Below are 26876 nucleotides of genomic sequence, written 5' to 3'. Positions count from 1 at the left end.
TTGGGTAAAGCAGCATTCAAATAAGTGAAAAGTATTATCATCATCCTTTTCATATCATTGTCATGTGAATAAATTCAAATGTGTCTGTGAACTACTTAATTAGATTTGTGAGGCTCTTACAAAACTGTCATCAGCAGAAATGAAAACGTGAAACTTGAAAATTATATTTTTTTATATGTGTTAAAGTTGAGACTTCTGTTTTGCTAGAGAAATTGCCCTATTAAAAAATAGCAACATATATCCTTAAAGTGGAGAGTGTGTGATTACAGGCCTAGCAAATTTGCCTGGAAATGGGATGCCTGCAGTGTTTTTACCTTGTTTATTTGCTCTGGGTGCTTAACAACTTAAGTTGCTGCTGGTGTAACAAGCTGAAACTCATGATTGCTAAGTTTCAAAACTTGCTAAAGTAGTTTTTCTTTTGCTCTAAATATCTGAAGATGTATTTGAGTAGCTCAGTCTCTTTTCCTCCATTTTTAAAGCACACACCCAACTCTACAAATTGTGTTGAGCCTCTCTTTGAATAGGATGGAGATGAGTGAGACTTATTTTCCCATTTCTAACATGCTTGAATGAGAAAACAAAGCTCCTCCACCATCCCCCAAATGGAGAAACCTCACTCTGCTCGATGGGTTTTGAAAAATAAAAACACAAATCAAAACCTCCTAACAGCACATCTGTTCTTATTTACAGGAATTAGATGATGCAAGCTGCAGCTCAGAATCAGAGGTAAGCATTACATTTAATCTGTCATGCCTGCAGATTTTTATGGAGTTCAAACATTTTAAAAGGTTTGGCTTGTCAAAATTCCCTCATTATGTTTCTTGAGGTAGCACTGTCATCTGTGCCCTGGATCTCACTAACAACATTTCCAGTTCAGTAGGAGCAGACATTGTTCATTGCATTTTATTTGATCTCAGGCTATTTAATACTAGAAGATGTTGTGTGCACACAATTCCTGTAGGATTTTAAAACACTGGGTTAAAGGTACACCCAATTATGCTATATCTTTAAGCAACTTAAAAGTGCAGTTATATATAGAAATTTACCATTGAACTATGCTTAAATGAAGTGAAGCTTGTGAAACCCACTCACAAAAGAAAGGGAATTCAAAGGAAAAGATGACATTTTGTCCTTCGCTGTGCAGCTTTAAAAAAAAAGGAAGTTGAGTAGAATACAAGATAAACTTGAGGAGATTGGAATTTCAGTTTCTTAAATGTTTCTGTAAAAACAAATAAACACAGTCACTCAGTCCTGTCTGACTCTCTGTGACCCCATGGACTGTAGCCCACCACGCTCCTCTGTCCATGGAATTTTCCAGGCAAGAATACTAGAGTGGGTTGCCATTTCCTACTCCAGGGTTATCTTCCCAACTCAGGGATTGAACCCATATCTCCAGTATCTCCTGCATTTGCAGGCAGATACTTTACCTGCTGAGCCATCAGGGAAGCCCTGATGCTTCTACAGACTGCAGCATATGCAAAGTAATAATAATTACTTATATCAAAACTTGGAGTTTAAAAAACCCTTTCACTTCATGTAATTTCATTTGAACCTTAAAGTAGTCTGGCATACATGAAATAGTTTGGGACTAGCCTGTGTTTTTTCCCTAAAGAATACATGGAGAATTAATGTGAATTAGTTCTCAATTAACTAATTAATTGTGAATTAATTAATTCACAATGGTAATGCCAGTAGGAAATCTAATTGCATGTTGAACCCAGTTCTTTAGACACCAGGATTGACACTGTTCGTACCATACAGTAACACTGCTGTCATAGAGATGCGTGTGTGCATACATCACACTCTTATGCATGAGTGCGCACACACACACACACACACATAAACAACAGGAAGAATAAAATCAGTGATAAAGCAATGTGTACTTGTTGAATGAATTAGGGTGCTCTCTGTTCTGTATAAGTCAACTCTAACTCATTTAAACATTAAGAAGATTTATTGGCTGATGTAAATATAAAGTCCAGAGCCATTGCTCTCACGAGACTCCTAGGTTTGTTTTCAAGAGTGTCAGATTTACTTGTATATGTCTCTCGTGTTTGCAAAGGTCAATGGCAGTTTTGAGAAATCTGAGACTTGGACGTTTCAAGCATAAATCCTGACTTCCTGTAGGTTGGATCGGACATGAAATCAGCCTTTAGGCAAGGATAGAGCACTTAGATTTAGGTTAGCTACAGTGATTATTATGTCAAGGGTGGACAGGAATATCCTGTTTGGAATTTGTCATTTATATCCTATACCTTTTACTGATCCCATCAAACCACAAGAATGTTACACAACGGTGGGAGGAAGTGGAAGGTACCATCAGTTCTACATAGACACCACAATATATACTACAACTGTTTCAGCCTGTAACTTCTCTGTGTTAGTTATGTGGAATTCTGATTATTTGACTGCAGGTATAGAGGGATGAGGGCTTCCCAGGTGGCATTAGTGGCAAAGAATCCACCTGCAAATGCAGGAGATGTAACAGATGCAGGTTCGATCCCTGGGTCAGGGAGATCCCCTGGAGGAGGACATGGCAACCCACTCCAGTATTCTTGCCCAGAGAATCCTATGGGCAGAAGAACGTGGTAGGCTGCAGTCCATAGGGTCACAAAGAGTCAGACAGAACTGAAGTGTCTTAGCACAAATGCATGAATAGAGGGTTGAATTAATGTAATCCTAAGTACATGTAGGTTACTCTTTTGTTGCAAATAAATAAAACCATTAATTCACTTTTTTGTATAGTTCTCTGTGTTTTAGGAAACTACAGCTGGAAAGAAGTCCCACCATTATGACAGACGCAAATACTTCTTGGCATCTCCCAAAGATATTCAAAATATCAGAGAATGGGACATAGTTGTAGAAACAATTCATACCTCTTGACTGGTTCCCACTAGCAGAAAATGGGTAAAAGGGCAGGAGAGATCCTATGTCATATTTTCATCTTCTAAGCGGATGAGTGTTTCCCTTACGGGTAGAACTTAATTTATTTCCAGAACTTTAGCTGCAAAGGAGTGTGGGGGATGTGATTTTAGCTTTCTGGCTTCTGTAAATACAGAAATACACATTAAAAGGATGGTGGAGAGGATTTTGAAAGAGCCAGTCACAGCATCTGTCATGCCATCTTTTCATATTTGACCTTCTAATGTGTGTAAAATTAGCTTCAGCTTTTTCTCTATGAGTTTTAAAACCCAGACTTCTCATTTCATTTAAATACTTATTCACATTCTTTTTTGTTTTTCTAGTTAGAATCTTGAATCTTTTGTTGCTTTCATTATATATTCTGGATACACATATCTTGCCATTTTATGCAGTGCAAACCCTCTCAATCTGTATGTGTGTTTTCTTGTTTCTATTTGAATATTTCAAGCAAGATTTCTTTACAGCTAATTGGGACTTTGTGACTGAATGTGGGAATTGGAATGATAGTAAAGTTATTATGAGTGACTTACAGATTATCTCTAACATATGCACCACCTTCCCTGGATCGACCAGTCCTTCTTTCTTACTGTCTGCAAATGAAATAACTTTAGAAGCCATGGATCAAGCATGGAAGCCCTATGATACTACTACAAACTGGTCAGAATCCCCATAAAACAACCCATTTAAGTCACTAAAATTTGGGGTTTCTTCATTACTTCAGTTAAACTTTTATCCCAACTAATAATGTTCTTGACATTTAGTGATAAACCCACATTCAACAGAATGTACTCTAAGATGTGTAGACGTACTGTGGGATTAGTTTAGCTAATATTTTATTGCTGGTGTTTTTAATTATATTAATAAGCAAAATGTGGTTAAATTTTTATTTTCTTACATAATCAATAGTATTTTCTTATATAATCTGATATAGATCATAAAATGATCTAAACAGCTTTCACTTTTTTAATGTCCCAGAAAAAATGTAAAATGTGGGTGTTCTGGATTGAATTGTGTCACCCCCCCACCCACCCACCAACAGACATGTTGAATTCCTAACCCCGACCATGAATATAATCTTATCTGGAAATAGTGTCTTTGTAAATGTAGTTAAATTAAGATGAGGTGATTAGAGTTGTCCCTAATCAATTATAAGTGATGCCCCTATTATAAGAATAGAGAAGGACACAGATCCAGAGGGAGGAGAATGCTTTGTGATGATAAAGACACACAAAGGGAAGATCGCAGTGTGGTGGAGGAAGAGATTGAATTTCTGTAGCTCTAAGTCAAAGAATGCCAAAGACAATGGCAATCACCAGAGGTTAGGAAAGGGAGTGTGCCCTTGTCAACATCTTGATTGTGGACTTCTAACTTTCACAACTGTAAGAAAAAAAAAAAAAAAAAAACAGTGGTTTCAAGCCATCTAATATGTGGGAGTTTATTATGGCAGCCCTAGGAAACTAATGCAGATTTTAGAACTAGGAAACAGGATACTATCATAGCATCTAACTAAAAATTTGATAGTAACCTTGAACTTGGGTAATGGGTGGAGGCTGTAAGAGTTGCACACTAGAAAAAGATTAGTTTGTCTTTAAGAGACTCCTGGTGGAAATGTGGATGTTAAAGGTGCTTCTAGTGAGATTTCTGATGGAAATGGTAAATATGATCCTTGTTATAAAGTGGCAGAAAGCTTAATAATTTGGAAAATTTTCACCTTGTCCATATTTCAAAGAATTACCCAATGTGCTGTGGAGAGAAAACACCAAGAGTGTGCCTGGATAAGCTTTTTGTTAGATTAGGCATGTGACTCAGGGATCCAATCAACTATCTCAGCGGAAAAGATGCTTTGACAGGAGAGGACAGAGATAGGAATAATGAAGAAAGGTAATGGATGTTTGGGATGCTCGCTATAGTAGGAAGTATGTGGCTAGAGCTACCCAGCAACACACATGTGTTATCTTTAAGAAACAAGAAGAGAGACCCAATGAGTGGCTCAGAGGCCAGGAGGAGTTTCAAGGGCTGAGAGATGGTGGTTGCTACTACTGTGGGTGGACGGGGCAGGAATGGTGCTATGTGGCTGAAAGGGTGGAAGTGCCCTGATGAGGCCCAGTGGACAGGGTCACAAGAAGTAGTTTCAAGCCTTGAAATCTAATGGAATTTGCCATGCTGGGTTTTAGACTTGATTGGTACCTGTGATTTTTTTCCCCTTCAAATTTCTTTTTTTTTTTAAGAGTAGGATTGTCTGTCCTATGCCTAGCTCAGCACTCAACTTTGGAATTAGATAATATTTTTGTCTGTGTTTTAGACATTCACAGATGGAGAGGAATTTTGACCTCAGATGAACCATATCCAGCATCTCACTCAGAACTGATTTTGATGCTCTAGATGATGAGTTTTGAGACTATTTGAGTTAATTATACTTAGAGGAAATTTTGGCTTTAGCAGTAAACTCACAAATTTGGTAACTTACGTGAAAAGCACCAATTCCTTCAAAACACATTTTTGCCAAAACTTGCACAAGAAATATACGATCTGAATACACTTATATATCTTAAATAAACTGAATTAATGGTTAGTAGTTGATAAAGGTAAATACTATGCCTGAATTTCTCAAAGTTGACTATCAAATCTTTCCCATGTATCCATTACTAATACTATAATATTTTTACCATCAGGTTTATTGATAAGAAAGGTCATTTCATATCTGGATTATTATACTCTCTAATTCAGACAGACTTCTCTATGAAAGCTTTTTCAATCAATCATTCATTATTATCACTAATCCAATTCATCAGTCCCTGATTGTACATGTATCTTAACATGAATTTCATTGAGCATGACTTTCCTTTTCTGAATGCTCCATCAACAGATATGGGAATGATGTCTAAACATCAAGTCTCTACAAGAAACATGGGATTTAATGTAGTTTTGTCTAACACAAAGGAATGCTTGTCCTTAACAATACAGACCTAAACTGGTCCTATAGTGACATAACCCCACTACCAGCAGTCCCTGTTCCCACCATGGCCAAGAATCATAGAGACAAAAACAGTGGGGTGGGTTTTAGCAAAGACACAGGACCAGAGCACAGGAGAGGGAGCTTGTGAAAATGGCAGGACATTTTATAAAAGCTGGATCAAAATGGATCAAAGACATAAATGCAAAATACAAAAATATAAAATTCTTAGAAGATAACATAAGAGAAAATGTAGATGACTTCAAGTTTGGTAATGTTTTTTTAGATACAACAATAAAAGCACAGTCTATGAAAAAAATACCTGACAAACTGGACTTGAATAAAAGTTAATTTTTTCTGCTTTGTGAAAGACACTGTCAAGAGAATGAAAAGACACGTCACAGACTGGGAAAAGAAATACTTGCAGAGCACATATCTGAAAAAGGATTGTTATCCAAAAGTATAAGAAGAACTCTTAAAATTCACCAACAAGAAAACAAACAACCTGATTAAAGAATGTGCCAAAGACCATAACAAATATCTCATGAAGAGAGAGATACAGATGACAAATAAACATATAAAAAAGTTACTCCACATCATATATAAAAGAAGTGCAAGTTAAAACACCAATAAGATATCACTACATACCTATCAGAATGGCCAAAATTCACAGCATCAAATACTGGCAAGGATGTGGAATAATTCATTGCTGGTGGGAATGCAAAATAGTTGAGCCTCTAGGGAAGACAATCTGGCAGCTTCTTACAAAACTAAGCATACTCTTACTAAACAGTCATACTTCTTGGTATTTACCTAATAGTGTTGAAAGCTTATGTCTCGCATATGGAAATTCATAGCAACTTTATTTATCATTGCCAAAAACTTGGAGTCAACCTTGACATCCCTCTGCAGGTCAATGGATAAATAAACTAGGTATGTCTAGATAATAAGATATTATTCAGGAATTTTTTTAAAAATGAGAGCTATTGTCACAAAAAGACATGGAAGAAACTTAAGTGTATATGTAATGTAGGCGAAAGTAATCAATCAGAAAAGACTATCTAATGTTTGCTTTCAACTCTATGACATTCTAGGAAGGGCAAAAATATGAAGATCATAAAATAATCAGTGGTTGGCAGGGGTTAGAGAAGAGGGAGTGATGAATAGATAGACACAGAGTGTTAAAATCTCAGTAAACTACTCTGTGTGATACTGTAGCAGTAGATATATATCTTTGTGTATTGGTCTAAACCCACAGAATGCATAATGCTAAAAGTGAACTATAATGTAAACTATGGACTTTGACTGATAATGATGTGTCAATGTAGATTCATCAACAAATGCACCTCTCTTGTGGGGGATGTTAGTAAAGCGGAAAGCTATGCTGGCAGGGAGTGTGTGAGAATCTCTGGGCCCTCCACTCAGTTTTGCCATGAATCTAATAAAACTCTAAAAGATAAAGTCTATTTCTTTTTTTTTTAAAGTTCACCAAAAGCTAGGAGAGAGAATATAACCTTGCTAACACCTTGACTTGGGACTTCCAGCTCTGAAAACAAATCTCTGTTGTCCTGATCCACATATTATATGCTAGTTCATTATAGTAACCCCAAGAAATTAATAAGTATAGAATAAATTATTGCATATAGTTTGGCAATTCTCATCTGAATCTATCTAGGGTTTTATTTATTTATTTATTTTTTAATTAGGGTGGATAAGGGCTGCTGGAATGGAAACAAGTCTTAAACTACCAAATCATTTCATGTAAATGAGTCTGTTTCAATTTGTTATTCTTGCTTATTTTAATGAATTTGTCATGTCATTTCTTTTCATTACATATTTATTAACATAATATAACTAGCATGATAATGATCTCTTTTTGTTTAACAATCCTTCCTTTAGTTTATCTCTCCTTTTAAATTTTCTTAGAAGCAGCAAGGAGAAATCAAGGGACACTTTAAATGCTCTGCTCAGAAAGTCTTTCACCAAGATCATCCAGCTCTTTAGGCACATTTTCAAACTTGTACATTACTGCAGGAATCAGTATTGCTAAACTCCAGTTTTCCATAAGATTTTCTTCAGTTTTTTTTTAAATACTCATGTTCAAGGAACTTTAAGATTTCATTAGCACAGTCCTGAAAATCTTTACAGATTTTTTAATTCCTTCCCATGCCTCAGTTCCAAAGTCATTCTCATATTTTAAACTTTTTATTATTGCAGCATTCCATTTCTGAATGCTGAATCTGAATTTAGTTATCTATAACTGCATAGAAAATAATCTTAAATTTAGTAGTTTAAAACAACAAACGTTTATTTTTTTGCATACTTTCTGAGACCAGATACTTCACTTCCTTGCCATACGGCCTTCTCTGTAGGTTGATTGAGTATCCTCACAATATGGCAGCTGACTTCCCTCAGGAAGAGCTATGTAAGAGAAGCAACCCAACTTGCTCTTACGGGTGACATATCATCATCTTTGCTGTATTCTATGGACACACAGACCAACCATGGTACAATGTAGGAGAAGACTAAGGGCCCTCATGGCTCAGATGGTAAGAATCTGCCTGCAATGCAGGAGGCCTGGGTTTGATCCCTGGCTCAGGAATATCCCCTGGAGAAGGAAATGGCAATCCACTCCAGTATTCTTGTCTGGAGAAACTACTTAAGGGTCTGAATAGCAGGAAGGTGGGATCATGGGAGGCAAGAGATGTGGTATGGATCGTTGAGGCTAGTACTATAGTTATTAAGGTATAATCTCCATCACACCCTGGGGGTTGGGCTTTGTCAGGAGTCACAGATTAAAGTCTGCTTGATCTTCATCTAATATTGGTCAACTGAAATGTTTATATTGGGATTTATCATATCACAGGAATTTCTATGATTTAACTATGTCGGTAATAGGTGACTGTAATCAAAAAGTAGCAGACATATGATTTAAATATCTGTATGAGTGTGAAGTTTCACCTATAATATATCCCCACGATCCTGATCCTTGAGGATAATACAATGAAGCTCATTTTTATAAGTGATATCTTCTTAATCTTAGTTTCAAATGAAGCATAAATAGGATTGAAGTCCTCATCTGAACTAATGGCACAGTCAGGTTATTTCAATTAGAGTCACCCAGTTACTAGTGAGCTGACTGTGTTACTGGAACAGTTCCTTTAAACTACTGACCAAGTCTTTCCAGGCTCAGCAGGCAACATCTAATGTGATTACCCCCTAATGTGTTTCAGCAGTTGGGAAGTCTATAAAACAATTTTAACAGGGCTTAGAAATACCACTTCTATAAAATGGACTGACATAAAATTAATTCTTTAATGCATTTCATTAAGAGAAAAGTGTTTACTTTCCTCTCTGCAAACAATCCGCTCGTTAAACTTGGAAATATCACCTGAGAATGCTATTGAAGTCAATAACATCAAATAAAATAATGACAGGTACTGACAAGGACTCAACAAATTCTACTCTGAACTATATTTCCCTATTAGAAGTGCTGTAAACTATGTTTGAATTTAGCCATCTTGGCAGAAGATTTAAAAAGAAAAGACACATTCACAGCTAAGCAATTAGAGGAGAATCACACTAGCAATTAGTTGTAGAGTAGGTGTTACTTCTATGTTGGCATCTATTTTCAGTTATTTATGCTTTGGCTTTTTTTTTTGTTTGTTTTGTTTCTTTCTTTCTGAGATTCCACAGGCAAACATCAGGAATCCAAGCTCTTCTTTGACAGAATCCCAGAATGCTGGGATTAGGAGGAAGCTTGACCTGACTCTGCTAATTTCATTTAAAACTTATTTCCTTGTGAAGAAACTAACTGGGTTTTACATGTGGAATTGGATGTCTAGTCTAAACTCAAATAGCTGCATTGGTAGTGCTTACTGCCTTCTGAGTGATTCCATTCTCAAACAAGTCAATTTGTTCACTTGGAAAGTTCTTCCTCATATTGAGATTGAGCTCATCCACTTGAACTTCCACATGTTGACATAAACTCTACCCTTGTTAATATTTAGTATGAGTCTATTTCCTTTCTCATAGGACAATTCTCTACAGAAGATGATAGACCCTTTTGCATTTTTGTTGGTTTCTATCTTCATGAAGTTGAAGGAAACCATCCTATTTTGACTTGCTTATCAAGGTATTATTGACTTTCCTGGCATGGGCTTGTGCCTGTGTTTTTCTTTCTGCATGTCCTCAAAACGGCAGGAAGGTGCTTGATTGCTATATATCTCCAGATCATGAGAGATTTGCTCCTGCTGCCCACTGACATGGAAGGGGTGGTTTTAATCAAAAGATTTCGGCAATCTTCCACAATAGAACATTTCTTGACCCACAGTGACACATGGGGTAGCTGAATAAAATCACCTTGACAGGCTGTATGCCAAGGCAAAACTAGCAAGGACAGACATTGATACGCAGGCTCATAAAATTTAAAATCCAGAAGAAAGAAATGGGAAGAATATAGCTTCTTAAGGAACTGACACATCTAGAGTGATGTCAAATCAAGAGACTGGAAATTAATAGGGGAATTCTGTCAGACAAGGAAGTAGTATGAAATGTGCACAAACATTGAGTACTCAAAGCATTTACTCAATGCTACAGTTATGAGCACCCAAGTATTACTCTTCTGGACCACTGGGGACATTTCCTAAACACTAGGATGGCAACTTGGAAGGGGAAGTGATAATATATGCTTAGTTATGCAACTTTCAATCAACAGGCATTTCTTGATACCTTGCACTGGGGTAATAAATAGCAACCTGATCTGGAAATACATAGCAGTCAAACACCTTCTTGCTGTCGAAAGGGAATGCAGAATGAAAAACACGATCCCAAGCCCATGATGAGCAAGTCAAAAATAGGGTGGTATCCTTCAGGTTCATGAAGATAGCAATTGACAAAAATGCAAAAGGGTCTATCATATCTCTCCTGGGGAAAAGAAATGAGACTCATGCTAAATCTTAACAAGGGTAGGGCTTATGTCTTGGGTACTGGGTATACAATTTTAGGTAGTGACATACTCACAAGCTTACACTATTAGAGCAGTACAATGCTCATAAATAAGCACAACATGCTGATTTTGAAGTTCTGAGAGAGTTTTGTATTTAGACTACCAATTTGAAAATACATTTTACAATCATAATTATGAAAGTTTTATGGAAATGCTTTTATTGTGTACAATTTTTGTGGGCTCAAAAATACCAATGGGAAGTCATATTTGCCAGTTTTTGTAGGGTTTGAATTAATGAAGAGACCCTAGTTTATATTTTACTAGCTCTGATCAGTCCTCATCCAAGTTCTTGTACTATTTCTTGTACTATCGAAAATTTAAGTGTCAGTGGGAGGAAAATGGGTGAGAATGTCATAGAGTGCTGAAATTTTCACATAAGCCAGCTGGGTATAGTTGAGTTAATGCTGTCAGTGAGCTTTGTAAATACAAATTGCTCTCTGCTAGATTTCTCGGGGATTAAGGTAGTGAGGTAGAGCCTGCTAGATTTATACCATAGAAATGAAACCCAATCACTGAGAGGAATTACATTTCATAGCCCCAACTACTCTCCACCAGTAGGAGAAGATATATTTTTAACAGGAAAAAAGCAACTTGTCTATGATGAAATGTATTTTTATTAACAGTTACTAGATATTACAAGTGATGGCTAACTGATCTCTTATAATTCTTTTCTAAAAATTATGTTGTAGCTGAGTTCCACACTCAGAGAGTTGCAGTAGAGATAATTTGCTCTTGTCTTTCTATTAAGTAAAGTTAAAAGCCCTGGATATTTATACAAAGCAAACAAAGGGAGACTAAAGGTGGAGGAAAGTAGACAGGCTAAAAATCCTGAGACCCAAGGACCTTATGGTGGTGAATTCCTTGAGCTTTCTATATCACTCTTTTTTTTCTTTTTTATTTAAATATTAAATTATATTAAATTAAATATATTTAATTTTTTTTACAATGTTGTGTAGGTTTTTGTCATACAACAACACAAATCAGTCATAATTATACATACATCTCCCGCCTCCCTAATCTCCTTTCCCTCCTCCCATCCCATCCCTCTAGGCCATTACCGAGCACCAGACTGGGCTTCCTGTGCTGCAAAGCAACTTCACACCAGCTATCCATCCTGCCATATATACCTGATAGTGAATATATGTTGATGCTACTTTCTCCATATATGTCACTCTCTTCATCCCCCAGTGTCCACAACTCCATTATCTATGTCTGTGTCTACATTCCTTCCTTGCAAATAGGTTCACCAGTATCATTTTTCTAGATTATAGCACAGATCTACAGTAAAGAAGACAGCCACTCAGGAAGGTCAATGTATGTACAAAAAAATGGCTCAGCAAAAACATGCTTTCTCTAGCCAATGGAGGAAAAATGAGGTAACTCTGGAAAAAAGACAGTATTCTGACAGTACTACCTCGCTCTAGTCAAACATCACCGGAAAGATTATAGTCCCACCCCCACCCCCCACCCCCCCAGCAAAAGGCAAGTCCAGAGGTGAGACCACCCTTACCAGGCTGCATCCAGGTGCTACAAACTCCCATCAGGTGTCAGAGAAGGGAGACTAGGAAACTCTATCTCTTCTCCTCATCAGATAATAAGCTTCCAACTCCCAGGGTAGCATCAGTGGAGACCACATGTGCAGCCTGGACTTCACTACAATACAGTGTTGTAGTTTAAAAGAAAAAAAAAAGTGTCTAAGAGCTGGGAGGTCCTCCTCCTCAGAACTCATTTCTCTGACACTCCACTCCAACTGTAAAGCTCTCTTGTTTATGTTGTGCTCTGTCATGTCCGACTCTTTGCGGCCCCATGGACTGCAGCCCACCAGGCTCCTCTGTCCATGGGATTTCCCAGGCAAGAAGACTAGAGTGGGTTACCATCTCCTTCTCCAGGGGAATCTTCCCAACCCAGGAATCAAACCCACTTCTCTTATGCCTCCTGCATTGGCAGGTACGTTCTTTACCACTAGCACCACCTGGGAATAAAGCCCTCTTGTTTAATTTTTTAAATTAATTAGTTAACTAAATGAAGCAGCGTTTAAATCAACAAGCAATTTTAAATTAAAAAATAGCAATTGTTTTATTTGTTTGACAAAATCAATAGATCTGGACAGCCTAGGCACAAATTTAGCTGGAGATTAAGAGCATTTGTCCCTTTAGATGATGGTCATGCATTCTCTAGTTAAGCACAGACCCTGACACTCCCTATGACCTCCCTATAAAGTATAAGTGTCCATTACCATTTAACATTGAGCTTGCATGGTTGTTTTTCTTATGTATAGTGAAATAATATTTCTCTTATCCATATTTCAATTAAGAGTAGAAAATATAAGCAGTAAGAGACAGTGGTGTTTTCTTATGCCTGTCCTACTTCCCTCTTTTGGTTCCTATAGGCTTACATGTTTCTACATCCTACAATATTGCCTCAGAATGACAGTTCCCAACCTTGGCTACACTTATGAATATTCTGGAGAAATTTTAAAATCCCACTGTCCAGGGTGCCCTCCAGACCAACAGATGTGGGTAGAACCCAGGTGTCAGTGTTTTAGACTTTCCCAGGAGGATCTGGATGACAGTCAGGATGAGAACTGCTGCTTTAGATAATCTCTAAGATTTCTCCTGTTTCCTAAACTCTAAGATGTTTGTGATTCTGAAGGAATTTTGTGTAGGCTGTATATTGGGAAGCTGGAATTGATGCAGGAACAGTGATTGGGACCTCTGCTTACTGAGCTGAATGAATCATATCAACCCTTTAGATGAGCAACCTGATCTAGCAACAGCTTCCACACCTATAAAAAAAATATCATAGACTAATCTTAATTCTGGGGCCACCACTGTATGTAAACATTTTCTCATCATAGGGTTCTTTTTCTTTTTTCATCTATGACTCAACACCCCCTATATACAATGCTTTACTTAAGAGTTGTGGTAAAGATGATGAGAAAATTAAGAGCACATAAATACAAAACAGCATATTCCGAAACTATTGACTTTCCACTTAAATTCAGAAAGGTGATCAGGAATTTGAAATTCTTATTGCAATGCTGAGGTGAGAAATCTTGCCTCTGGTCACCTTTCAAGATCCAGATAACAGGACTCCGATGAATTACAAGGCTGATTAACTCCAAGTTTTATGGGTTCAATAAGTGACTGAAAAGACCTGAAATGACCAAGAGCCAGTGGCAGAGCTCAGAGCCCAATACTTTCTGTTATTTCTTTTCATACTCATTCATTCTCTGGAGAAGGTCAGAATATTCCATATAAAACCATGTTCAGTTCTCAAGTGTGAAACTTCCATGACTAGAAGCACATCAAGGCTTTTTGACAGCAGATAATTTTTTTACCTCCTCTCTGAGGGACTTCCATTCAGAACAAAAATGTAAGAGTTCAAGAGTGTTATCAGAGCTGTGAAATGCACTTGGGCATTCTAAAGATTCATGCTTCATGGGTCTTCCCTGGTGGCTCAGATAAGAATCTGCCTATAATGCAGGAGATCTGGATTTGATCCCTGGGTCGGGAAGATCCCTAGAGAGGGGAATGGCTACCCACTCCAGGATTTTTGCCTGGAGAATTCCATGGACAGAGGAGCCTGAAGGGCTACAGTCCATGGGGTCGCAAAGCATCTTTGTGAGACTGTGTGCAGAGTGCTTAGAGGATGCTAATAACATTGTGTTGTGCCACTGGACAGCAGGGCTGACTTACATAAGGATAAAGTTATGATGTTGAAGAGAAAGATGAAGACTAGAACTGCAAGTTAAAAAGCAAGATTTTATAGAGGCCACTGATGAGTTGGTGATAGAATAACCAACAAACATTAAAAATAGTGAAGATGCTTAGGCTTATCTTAGAATTAAACTGGCATCATTGTGAAGGCAAACCTATAAAAGAAAATTAATCATTGTGTGAGCTGTTTTTTTTTACTTTCTGCAGAAAAAGATGTTGAGATAACTTTAAAGATATTCTAAAAAGCAGGGTGAAAGAAAGTGAAAGTCACTCAGTCGTGTCCGACTCTTTGTGACCCAAGGACTATAGAGTTCATGGAATTCTCCAGGCTGGAATACTGGAGTGGCTAGCTGTTCCTGTCTTCACGGTTTCTTCCCAACCCAGGGATTGAACCCAGGTTTCCTACATGGCAGGTGGATTCTTTACCAGCTGAGCCAAAAGACAACATTAGTTAGGGCTTCACCCATCTTCTGTGTGTGTGTTTTTCCTTCCTGAAAATAATATGCTTATATCAAAAACAACTTCAGTTGGAACACATTTCTTATATCAACAGAAATTTTGTCTTATAACTTTACATCAGAGAATGAAGTCGGACCCCAATACTTGCTTTTGTTTGTGTGGTTGAGTAGCAGTGTAGTAATGTTAGTCGCTCAGTCATGTCCAACTCTTTGTGACCTCATGGACTGTAGCCCTATCAGGCTCCTCTGTCCATGGGATTTCCCTTAATTTATTCAAAATCAATTATGTTGCTTGGGATGGAAGTTCAAAACTCATTAATGAGTCCATATGTATTTAGATTATAGACTAATACATTGACAATGTGAATCAGACCTGAATTATAATTAATTTCAGGTGAATAGCAAATTTGCTATCTCAAACATTCATGAAACTGCTTCTTTTGGTAATTATAAGAATGACATGATTGTGTGATGAATAAAATGCAGAATAAGTACAGAATAAATCGTCATCTATTTCATGAACAAAAACCAGGGTTGGTGATAAGTAAATCAAGATATTTGAGTTTTATAAGATATTTGAGCTTTGCTTTTGAAGAGAAAACAAAATGGAACGAGTTTCTCTGGAGTTCCTGTAGATCCCCAGTAGGAATGAGAGAAAAATAGCAATTATACAAAATAGTGTCTTATTGGATAAATGTTTCTTTGTTGAACCATTATACCTGAATGAAAAGCCATGACATGTGTGTTGTTTGTATTCATTATTGTCTATTTTGAGATAATATTATGCCAACAGATTGTAAGTAAAATATGATGATTATTCTCTAAGGTGCATCCATTATATTATTAAATTACCTTTTCTACCACATTTTATGAATGACAATAGAAACTTCAAGGTTTTAAAAATGATTTATATAGTCTAATCCTTCATGTATAATTAATTCTACTAATTTGCATGAGTGTTTCAGGTCATTTTGGAATAATTAGCCATTGTTGAGGGTTTTTTCCCCATCAATTAAACTAATTGCTTTTCACATAGGTGTAGATTGAATATTGATTCCCATTTTTTCAACTCACTTGCATAAGCAAATTATGCTTAATTGCCAGCTTACCACATCATTACGCAGTTGTCATCAATTATACAAAAATATACTCTACTAGACTAATGATTTCCTTGTGGCATTTAGAAGGGCTTTTTCACTGTGATGCTTGAAACAATGTTGTAATTTCAAAAAACATATGAAATGCCATGTTTAAACCACTGACATAATACAGCACATTACCAGTTAACAAATAAACTGGCTCTTGCCTAGACAATCATTTGCCTTAGAATATAAACAATTCCTTGAAACATGCTGAACCTCATTATTATTATTAAATACAGTGAATATACACATGCAGATACTGGATTATGTTGGTTGTGATTTTTCCAGCTCAGTGCTTCATTCTTCCCATGTGATTCTGAAAAGGTTGAACCTGTTAGGTAACGGGTCTTGGATTGCCTATGAGTGTTGCGAGGATCAGTTCTTTATATGCTCCATAGACCTAACCCTTCACATTTTCTTTACAATAGAGTTGGGAGAAGGGAAAGAGGGAGAGAAATATCTCATTTTCTGATGGTGTTTAAAGTTTGTGTAAAGAAAGGTAGCATTTTTAAAAATCCTGAAAGCAAAACAGAATCCCCTGTCTCAAAAAAGTTTATTTCCTTTTTGGTAGAGTTTTAAGAGTAATCAAAGAGAAAAAAGAAACATCTTACATAAAATATGTGTATTAAGAATGCTAATATAGAATAATTTAACATAGAAAGCCCTAAAATTTGTGCCATTGTTATTTCTTAAAATCTGTATTCTACTGAGTTACTATTACCTTTGGGGAAAACACTTTAAACATTCGAAATTTTTCACCAAGTTGGCATTGTCAAACCATTGATTCATGAAAATTTTATAATATCTGAAGTAAATTTTGTTTAATCTAAACTGATGAGATGAAAGTCACATTTAAGTTTAAACACCACTTGACACTGAGATTTTTGGTTGATTTTAAATCATTGCTTCAGCAATGGCAACAATACAAACCTGATCTAAAGCTTCGGCGAATCCAAGATGGACACACATATTTTCAGGTTAAGAAAACGACTCTTTACTGTGTTCAACATACTAATGCTCTTGCTTTCCAAAGGACAATAATTGAGAACCTGTGTTCACAAAATGTGTTTGTACTCAATGTTGTTCCTTCCTTCCTAACCGTTATTGAATGCCATCTTGCATTGTTTATAATGACAACCCATCTGCATTCTAAAGGTTGACTCAAGACCTTCCCACATTAGTTTGAATTAAAATTGAAAATAGCACAGGTCATGCCTGAAAGTACTCAGCAAACACACACATTAACAGTAAATTTAAAACTCTACAGAATAGAAACCACACGCTCTGCTTTAATTACTGCAGAAAGGTCAGTGTTTCTAACAAAATAGGGGTAAGAAACTATGCTTTTATGATAGCCTCTTGCTAATGTAAAATACAATGCAAATATAGGTATGTCCTCCCTCTCCTCCCTGCTTAATTTTGGTTACATCTTGCAACAGATTTCAAAGCAGATTTCAAAGGGCAGCATCTGCTGTTTGAACTATCCTTAAAAAGTTCATAGAAAGCCAAGTTTATAGATTGCTAATGTTTTAAGAAAAGCATGGGGAGATGCTAAAGAGATTAGAATAGAAGAGAACCTGGAAGAAATGTAGTGAACTCATTATCTACTTGCATAACTAACTTTGTCAATAGGAAGAAACTAGAGTAACATATATATTCATTCTCCAACACATGTTCTCCTTTAATATCCTGAGGATGGTTTCATTCAATGTTTCCCTGGAGGGGACATGAGAGGAAATGGCAAATTTAGAATTCTTTTCATACTAACCACAAAAAAGTATCTTCTATTAAATAATTAGAGTCAAATCTTTAACACAGAGTTGGCCTGTGGAGTATTTTGAAAATGTTTCTGAACATTAGCCTATAACCTTGGCATTTAATAACTTTTATTTTTATCAACATAGAATTCTACCAGATGCCTACAGCAAGTAACTTTGTGGATTTTAAACTTTAAAGATGACATTTCTATTTCAAAATGGGCCAACAACTTGGTGCTCTGAATGACAATGTGTATACGAAATAGTAAGCTTTTAGAACCCAGGATCTGCAATCATATCTGACCCTGTATGTTTGGTGATATTTTAAAAGGTTTGTACTTCATTGTTATGTTAAAAAGGCAAGTTTAAAGATGAAAACAACCTTCATGATATTTTTCTTCCTAATTGTATCATATGCTAGAAAGAGATTTCAGATTATAAAGAACCTTTGAATCCTGAAGAAAATGTTTTTGATTTAGGAACTATGAAAAGTAGAATTGCTGAGTTAAAGCATGAGAGAAAATATGTAATATTTGTAATAAATTACCTGCAATGCCTAATAATATGTCCTTTTCTGTAAGCCAATATTTAAATTATATATATATGTACACATACACACATATATGTCTATACATACATTTCCTTTTTAAAGTACAAGTGAATTAATGCTAACCAACATCATGTGGTGCTGGAGGATTCTTGTGAGTTCCTTGGACTGCAAGGGGATCAAATCAGTCAATCCTAAAGGAAATCAACCCTGAATATTCATTGAAATGACTGATGCTGAAGCTGAAACTCCAATACTTTGGCTACCTGATGTGAAGAGCTGGCTCACTGGAAAAGACCCTGTTGGTGGGAAAGACTGAAAGCCACAGGAGAAGGGGTTGGCAAAGGATGAGATGGTTAGGTAGCGCTGACTCAGTGGACAGGAATTTGGGGAGAGAGCGAAAGACAGAGGAGCCTGGCGTGCTGCAGGCCATGACTTTGTGAATGAACAACATCATAACTTCTCATAAGTAAACCGAACTTTAAATAATAGTGACATTTCCTAGACATTGAAGGTCATATTAAAGAATCCCACTCATTTATAAAGTGTACTGGTTCAACAATATCTAAAAATCTATGCTAGAAGAGCATGGAGTAAGAACAAATGAGGGAGGGAGAAAAGACAGCAAGATAAGAGTCAGCTCTTTGTAAAAAGCACTTCATTGTTTTAACGGGAAAATTTCTCTACAGTACAGTAAAAAAAAGAAAACAGCAAGAGTAAATAGTTTCAAAGTTAAAAAAAAATCTGTTGCATCATGTCAGTGTGTTCTCATAACAAAAGTAAAATAAAATCATCATAGCACTTACCATGTTTCAATTTCTGAGTCTATTTCATTAAATTCTCCTTCAGCATATATCTCTCAAATCTAACACAGTGCCTAACATATAGGTAAAAATCAAATAGAATTTTTTCAGCCTTTAAGTTTTAATCATCATACGTAGGATTCCTGCTTGCACAATTACATTATTAAATTATCTAACTGGTGTGCAATGCTTTCTATATGCCAAAAATGCTTTAAAGCATTTCTGTATTAACTCATTCATTCATCTCAACAACACCTGTAAGATAGGCATTTTATTTATAGTATATAGAGGCAGAAATGAAGGCATGGAACAGAAAAGTAATTTGTCCAAAATGAATGAATGGCAAAATTTGAACCCAGACACTCAAGAGTCTAAACTCATAACCATAACAATGTCTCATCTTTATTACCAAATTCATTTAATGTTTAGGGTCAGTGTGATTTTCCATAGGTACAGCAATAAGATACTCCATTAACAGTCATGGTTGCAATATATATATTACCATTTAACTAGAAACCAAATTTAGACATGGCAGAAATTGATGGCTAAGAGTGGAGGCAGGTACACACTTAGAATGGTGAATAACCTTTTTCAGGTCTACAAACCACTGACACATGGGAAGCAGAGATATTAGGATAATGCTACAAATAAGAAAGGAGCCCAAATGCAAGGTATGAAAGAGGTCACAGAGGTCAAATTTACCTGATTTGATCATTTAGCCTTTGACTGACCCTGCATGCTCAGTATGAACTAATCATAGGTTTTACCTCACATACCAACTCCAGATAACTGGGAAAAGGCTGCCTAGAATGTGGGATTGAGATGGAAGATGAGGTCTGGTCTGATCTCTCTTGAAGTGTATTCTGGTTTCCCTCTTCAAGGTCTGTGAAGAGCTTGGATATAGACTATAACGCTCTATACTTCCCCTCCCATGCGTGTTATCCTTGCACTGGATCAATATTTTCATAGCTTGATGCTGGACTCTTAATATCCTAGAATCACTGATTAGTCCTGTAACAGAGATGGGTTGACTATGAGATCTTTGATACCTGACCCAGAAATATATACATAACTTTAAAGGTGTGGCCAGTGCTGTCTACATATACATTAATGTAGAATGTAGGAAAGTGAAATAATAGGTGTGCTCAGAGAAATCACCCTTTAACATTAGTACCTGAGGTATTACTGACAAACAGGACATTGTAAAGGCCATAGATAAACATGACATTGGGTACATTGAGGTCTGTATCCAATCTTGGAGTTTTTTTTCAATTCATATCACTAGTTTCACAGAGAATTTCAAGTATGTATGAACTGAACTGTTTCCCTTTCAGAAAGATCTGTTGAAATCCTAATTCCCAGTTCCTCAGCATGTAAACTTACTTGGAAATAGACTTGTAGATATGTAGATGTAGACATGAAGAGATACTGGAACAAGATAGACCTCTAATTGACTTGGACTGCAAGGAGATCCAACCAGTCCATTCTAAAGGAAATCAGCCCTGAATATTCATTGGAAGGACTGATACAGAAGCTGCAACTCCAATACTTTGGCCACCTGATGTGAAGAACTGACTCAATGGAAAAGACCCTGATGCTGGAAAAAATTGAAGGCAGGAGGAGAAGGGGACGACAGAGGATGAGATGGTTGGATGGCATCACTGACTTGATGGACATGTGTTTGAGCAAGCTCTGGGAGTTGGTGATGGTCAGGGAAGCCTGGTGTGCTGCAGTCCAAGGGGTCACAAAGAGTCAGACACAACTGAGTGACTAAATTGATCCTTATAAAAAGAAGAAATTTAAACATGAAGACAGAAATGCAGAGATGGAATAAGGTGTGAAGACACACAGGAAGGAGATGGACATGTGACTGGAACAAAGCATTTATGAGCCAACAAACACCAAAGATTTATGGCACATACCAGAAGCAGAAAAAGTAAAGAGAGACGTTCTCCTAGCACTATCAGAGGGACTATGGCCCGAAAAATTACCTTGGTCTTGGACTTCTAACTTCTAGAACCATGAGTCAATAAATGTCTGTTACTACAAGTCATTTATTTTTTGGTTTAATTGAACATTTTATAAATGAAAGAAAGAATATATACTGTTTTATTGTGTATAGCTGCATTTTCATTGATGTATAAAATTCCATTGTATAAATTACCATGTTTTATTTATCTATTCAACCAATGATGAACCTTTGGACTTTATCAATTTGGGGCTCTTAGATTTCATGCTACTGTGAATGTTTTTCCCTTGTCTTTTGATGCTCATCACAAATATTTCTATTGATTGAATATTGAAAGAATGCAATTAATGGGTAATAGAGGATACATATGTCCTACTTTAGTTCAGTTCAGTTAGGTTCAGTTGCTCACTCATGTCTGACTCTTTGTGACCCCATGAATGGCAGCACGCCAGGCCTCCCTGTCCATCACCAACTCCCAGAGTTTACTCAAACTCATGCCCATCGAGTCAGTGATGCCATCCAGCCATCTCATCCTCTGTAATCCCCTCCTCCTCCTGCCCCCAATCCCTCCAAGCATCAGGGTCTTTTCCAATGAGTCAACTCTTTGCATGAGTTGGCCAAAGTACTGGAGTTTCAGCTTCAGTATCAGTCCTTCCAATGAACACCCAGGACTTATCTCCTTAAGGATGGACTGGTTGGATCTCCTTGCAGTCCAAGGGACTCTCAAGAGTCTTCTCCAATACCACAGTTCAAAAGCATCAATTTTTCGGTGCTCAGCTTTCTTCATAGTCCAACTCTCACATCCATACATGACCCCTGGAAAAACCATAGCCTTGACCATACAGACCTTTGTTGGCAAAGTAATGTCTGCTTTTTAATATGCTATCTAGGTTGGTCATAACTTTCCTTCCAAGGAGTGTCTTTTAATTTCAAGTCTACTTTAGTAGACAAAGGCAAATCATTCTAAATCATGAGATCAATTAATAATGTCTCCAGTTCAATGCTGCCATTTGTTCTAAATCTGTTGTCAGTCTCTTTACTCATTTAATGATTTCCCACTCTTCTGACAGATACATAGCCATACCTACCTATGCTTTCTAAGCTTTCTGCAACTCAGATTCTATAATACACATTTTGAATTATGTTTTGAAATAATTTAAATCAATGTATTTTGGACTCGAGTATTTATTTGCTGTTGGTGGTGATCATTTGTGAATTATGAGAATGGAAGATTTCTCCTTCCCTAGTTTAGAATGCTAGAACTTACCAGCAAAATGATATTTTCCACTATGGAGAAATTTGCTACTTTTGTTCTTCACATCTGTGGTCTTGTTGTCATAAAGTATTATGTTAATCCTACGTGCTATGTGTTCCCCATCCCATCAAATTGATATTGGATAGAAAAAATGACCTCCCAAAAGATTGCTAACTCTGCATTGACTTCATACTGTGGTCACAGGTGACTTGGAGATTTACAGCCTTTTAAAACATGATTTCTGTATATCACAAAGAAGATATAAGCTCCCCAAGCTGCTTGTTGTAAACGTTTCCTCTCTTTACTTCTGTCTTGCTGGAGAGGCTTCTTTTCCTTCTGAAATCACAGATTCACTGCAAAACAACTGGGGCTAAGTGCAGATTTTAAATAGCACCACAAATGGAATGATCTGTTTCAAACACGCCTCAAATATAATTTATGATTTTCTGGTACAGCTGCTGGTTTCTATGCTTCCTGAACTATAGTTGCTAAAATGTTGATAATCTCCAGACTACCTCAGTCTGCTGGCAGAGTGCTTCTCCCCAACATTAGAAAATAATTGGGTAAGGGAAACATGGTGTAAGGTATTGGGACCTAGTGGCCTGGACTTTAGATACAAACTTTATTTATTAATACTTCCTTCCTGGCACTTGATTTGGTTTCTCCCTATTTTAATTCTATTTTGAATCTGAAAATGTTACCTAAACCATAATTCACAAATCAGTTGCAAGGAACTTGAATAAAGTACTTACAAAAGAAAAAAAAGGAAAGAATAAAGATTCACAAGGAGAAGAAATAGCCAGCTATCTGTAATTATAGTAACACGTGAACCGTGAACTTCCAGATGTTCAAGCTGGTTTTAGAAAAGGCAAAGGAACCAGAGATCAAATTGCCAACATCTGCTGGAACATCAAAAAAGCAAGAGAGTTCCAGAAAAATATGTATTTCTGCTTTATTGACTATGTCAAAGCCTTTGACTGTGTGGATCACAATAAACTGTGGAAAATTATTAGAGTTGGGAATACCAGACCACCTGACCTGTCTGTTGAGAAATCTGTTTGCAGGTTGGGAAGGAACAGTTAGAACTGGACATGGAACAATAGACTGGTTCCAAATAGGAAAAGGAGTACATCAAGGCTGTATATTGTCACCCTGCATGTTTAATTTATATGCAGAGTACATCATGAGAAACACTGGGCTGGATGAAGCACAAGCTGGAATCAAGATTGCCAGGAGAAATATCAATAACCTCAGATATGCAGATGACACCACCCTTATGGCAGAAAGTGAAGAACTAAAGAGCCTTCTGTTGAAAGTGAAAGAGGAGAAAAAAGTGAAAAAGTTGGCTTAGAGCTCACCATTCAGAAAACTAAGATCATGGCATCCGGTCCCATCACTTCATGGCAAATAGATGGGGAAACAGCGGAAACAGTGGCTGACTTTATTTTCTTGGGCTCCAAAATCACTGCAGATGGTGACTGCAGCCATGAAATTAAAAGATGCTCACTCCTTGGAAGGAAAGTTATGACCAACCTAGACAGCATATTAAGAAGCAGAGACATTACTTTGCAAACGAAAGCCCACCTCGTCAAGGCTATCGTTTTTCCAGTAGTCTTGTATGGATGTGAGAGTTGCACTAGAAAGAAAGCTGAGCACTGTAGAATTGATGCTTTTGAACTGTGGTGTTGGAGAAGACTCTTGAGAGTTCCTTGGACTGCAAGGAGATCCAACCAGTCCATCCTAAGGGAGATCAGTCCTGGGTGTTCATTGGAGGGACTGATGCTGAAGCTGAAACTCCAATACTTTGGCCACCTGATGCAAAGAGCTGACTTACTGGAAAAGACCCTGATGCTGGGAAAGATTGAGGGTAGGAGGAGAAGAGGACGACAGAGGATGAGATGGTTGGATGGTATCACTGATTCAATGGACATGAGTTTGAGTAAACTCTGGGAGTTAGTGATGGACAGGGAGGCCTGGTGTGCTGCAGTCCATGGGGTTGAAAAGAGTCAGCCATGACTGAGAAACTGAACTGAACTGAAGCAAATTTTACTTTCTTACTGACAGAAAGACTCATAGATAATCATACTAATAAGTAACGGAAGCCACCCAGCACACTATCAAGGTAATTTTGCACATTTCTAGGTGTGAATAAAGGCATTGGGAACATGAAGTAGTTGTGACTATAACATGCCCCAAAATAGACCAGCTTTCTTTCGGCTCCTTTACTTGAAACTAAAAGTGAAAAATGTTTACCAGCTGAGGTCAGGGCTCAGGAAATAAGTAGCAAATGTAAAACACAAGCCGCCTAGAATTGTTCTACATCGAATGCCCTCGATGAATATTTGTACAGCAAACCCAAGAGTCTACTTTATTTTAACTTTCTAGAATAACTGAATGGCATAGCAAGACACATGTCTATTCAAACTTCACGAGAGAGACAGAAAAATTATGAACTCCTACAAAAATTTCCCCTGCCTTCTTTCAAAGATCCACAAATGGAAATTTGCTGTAAAGACTAAAACAGCTTATAACAATATTAACAAGGACACATGATTCAGGATTCAGCATGTAAAATTTTTTTCTTTCCTCATTAACACAAATTTGGCAAAGCTTGGTAATATGCTCAACCATTCAGAAAGGAAGAAAGGCTTTTGGAGTGTCTTGTGGATTTCTCAAGTGCATAATTCTTTTATAACTTAAAGTTTATGTTGTTTCAGTATGTGCATAGTGGAAATGAAAAACTTTATAAATAATAACATAGTGAATAAAATATTATTATTTGTTGCTCTTGATAATATGCTTCAAAAACTTTAACACATCCTAGAATATAGTGGGAACTTTCAAAACATTTGTTTCTTTCCATACACTGTATTTTTTATTTGTGCCCAAATGTTCTATGCTCTAGGTAATTCAAGTGGAAATGGAATTTATTAAATAGGTACTAAGGGCCTTTCAGAATGATTGGGAAGAAGGGTAAAGTGAGTCAGGAAATAAGTGGTACACACATGTTTCATATTTCCAGTTTTATGGTGAATCTACCTTTTACCAAGTCTTTATGTAAAGACCTTGGTGGTCCTCAAACACAGGAACAGAAATATATATTTTGTTTGGACAACAAATATATAGGGAAATATTTGATGATGGAAATGTATCTAGCAATAACAAGACCTAACATCAATATGTTAGTTGCTCATTTGTGTCCAACTCTCTGTGACTTGTAGACTGGGTCCTGCCAGGCTTCTCTGTCCGAGCAATTCTCTAGGCAAGAATACTGGAGTAGGTTGCCATTTTCAACTCCAGGGGATTTTTCCAACCCAGGGATTGAATCTGGGCCTCCTGCATTGCATGCAGATTCTTTACCATTTGAGCCACCAGGGAAGTCCTAATATCAAAATATATCCAGTAAAATACTAAAGGGTATGGCCACGTGGTTTATATAATTTGACAAGATAAAAACCAACTTTGTTAATAGAAATGGACAATCTGGGGTATTCAAATGAAAACATTTTGTTTATCAAAATGGTAAGCCCTTTATCTACCGCATTGAACATTCAGTACTTCAGATTGTTGTCTATTGTTAAGTTCATTTTCTTTCCAGGAAAGGGAAGCGTTCTAAAAGGAAGTCATTAACATCAGAAGAAGAATGCTGTTCTCCACTTGATAAAAAGGGAGGGCTATTTACAAGATCAATGACTATATTTTTGAAATACATTGGGATTGTCTTTGTTTTATAGAAAAGTTCTATCCAACATCCTACTTCATTTCAGCTTCCCTACAGTTAAAAGTTTTGGGAACTTAATATCACAAATCTTCATTTATCTTTTATAGTCAACCTAGAAAAGAATTCCATCCCAGCATATATCTAGAGAAAAACATGGTCTGAAAAGATATATGCACCTCAATTTCCATTGAAGCAGTTTAAAATAGTCAAGATATGGAAGCAACCTAAGTATCCATCAACAGAGGAATGGATAAAGATGTGATACATGCAGTGGAATATTACTCAGCCATTAAAAAGAATGAAATAACGCAATCTGCAACAACATAGATGGATCTAAATATTGCCATACTGAGTGAAGTAAGTCAGAAGAGAAGGAAAGATATCATATGGCAACTCCTAAATGGGGAATTTAAAAAGAAATGATACAGATGAGCTCATTTACAAAACAGAAACAGACTCACGAACTAAGAGAATGAAGTTATGGTTGCCAGGGGGAAGAATAGGGAGAAGGGACAGTTAGGGAATTTGGGATGGGCATGTACACACTGCTGGATGTGTTTACATCCAGATGGATAAGCAACAAATGGATAAACAACAATGTCCTACCATATATCACAGAGAG

This window comes from Muntiacus reevesi, chromosome 4 (assembly GCF_963930625.1).
Source record: "Muntiacus reevesi chromosome 4, mMunRee1.1, whole genome shotgun sequence".
Taxonomy (NCBI): Eukaryota; Metazoa; Chordata; class Mammalia; order Artiodactyla; family Cervidae; genus Muntiacus; species Muntiacus reevesi.
The sequence above is the reverse complement of the archived record's forward strand: the minus strand, read 5'-3'. Positions refer to the sequence as shown.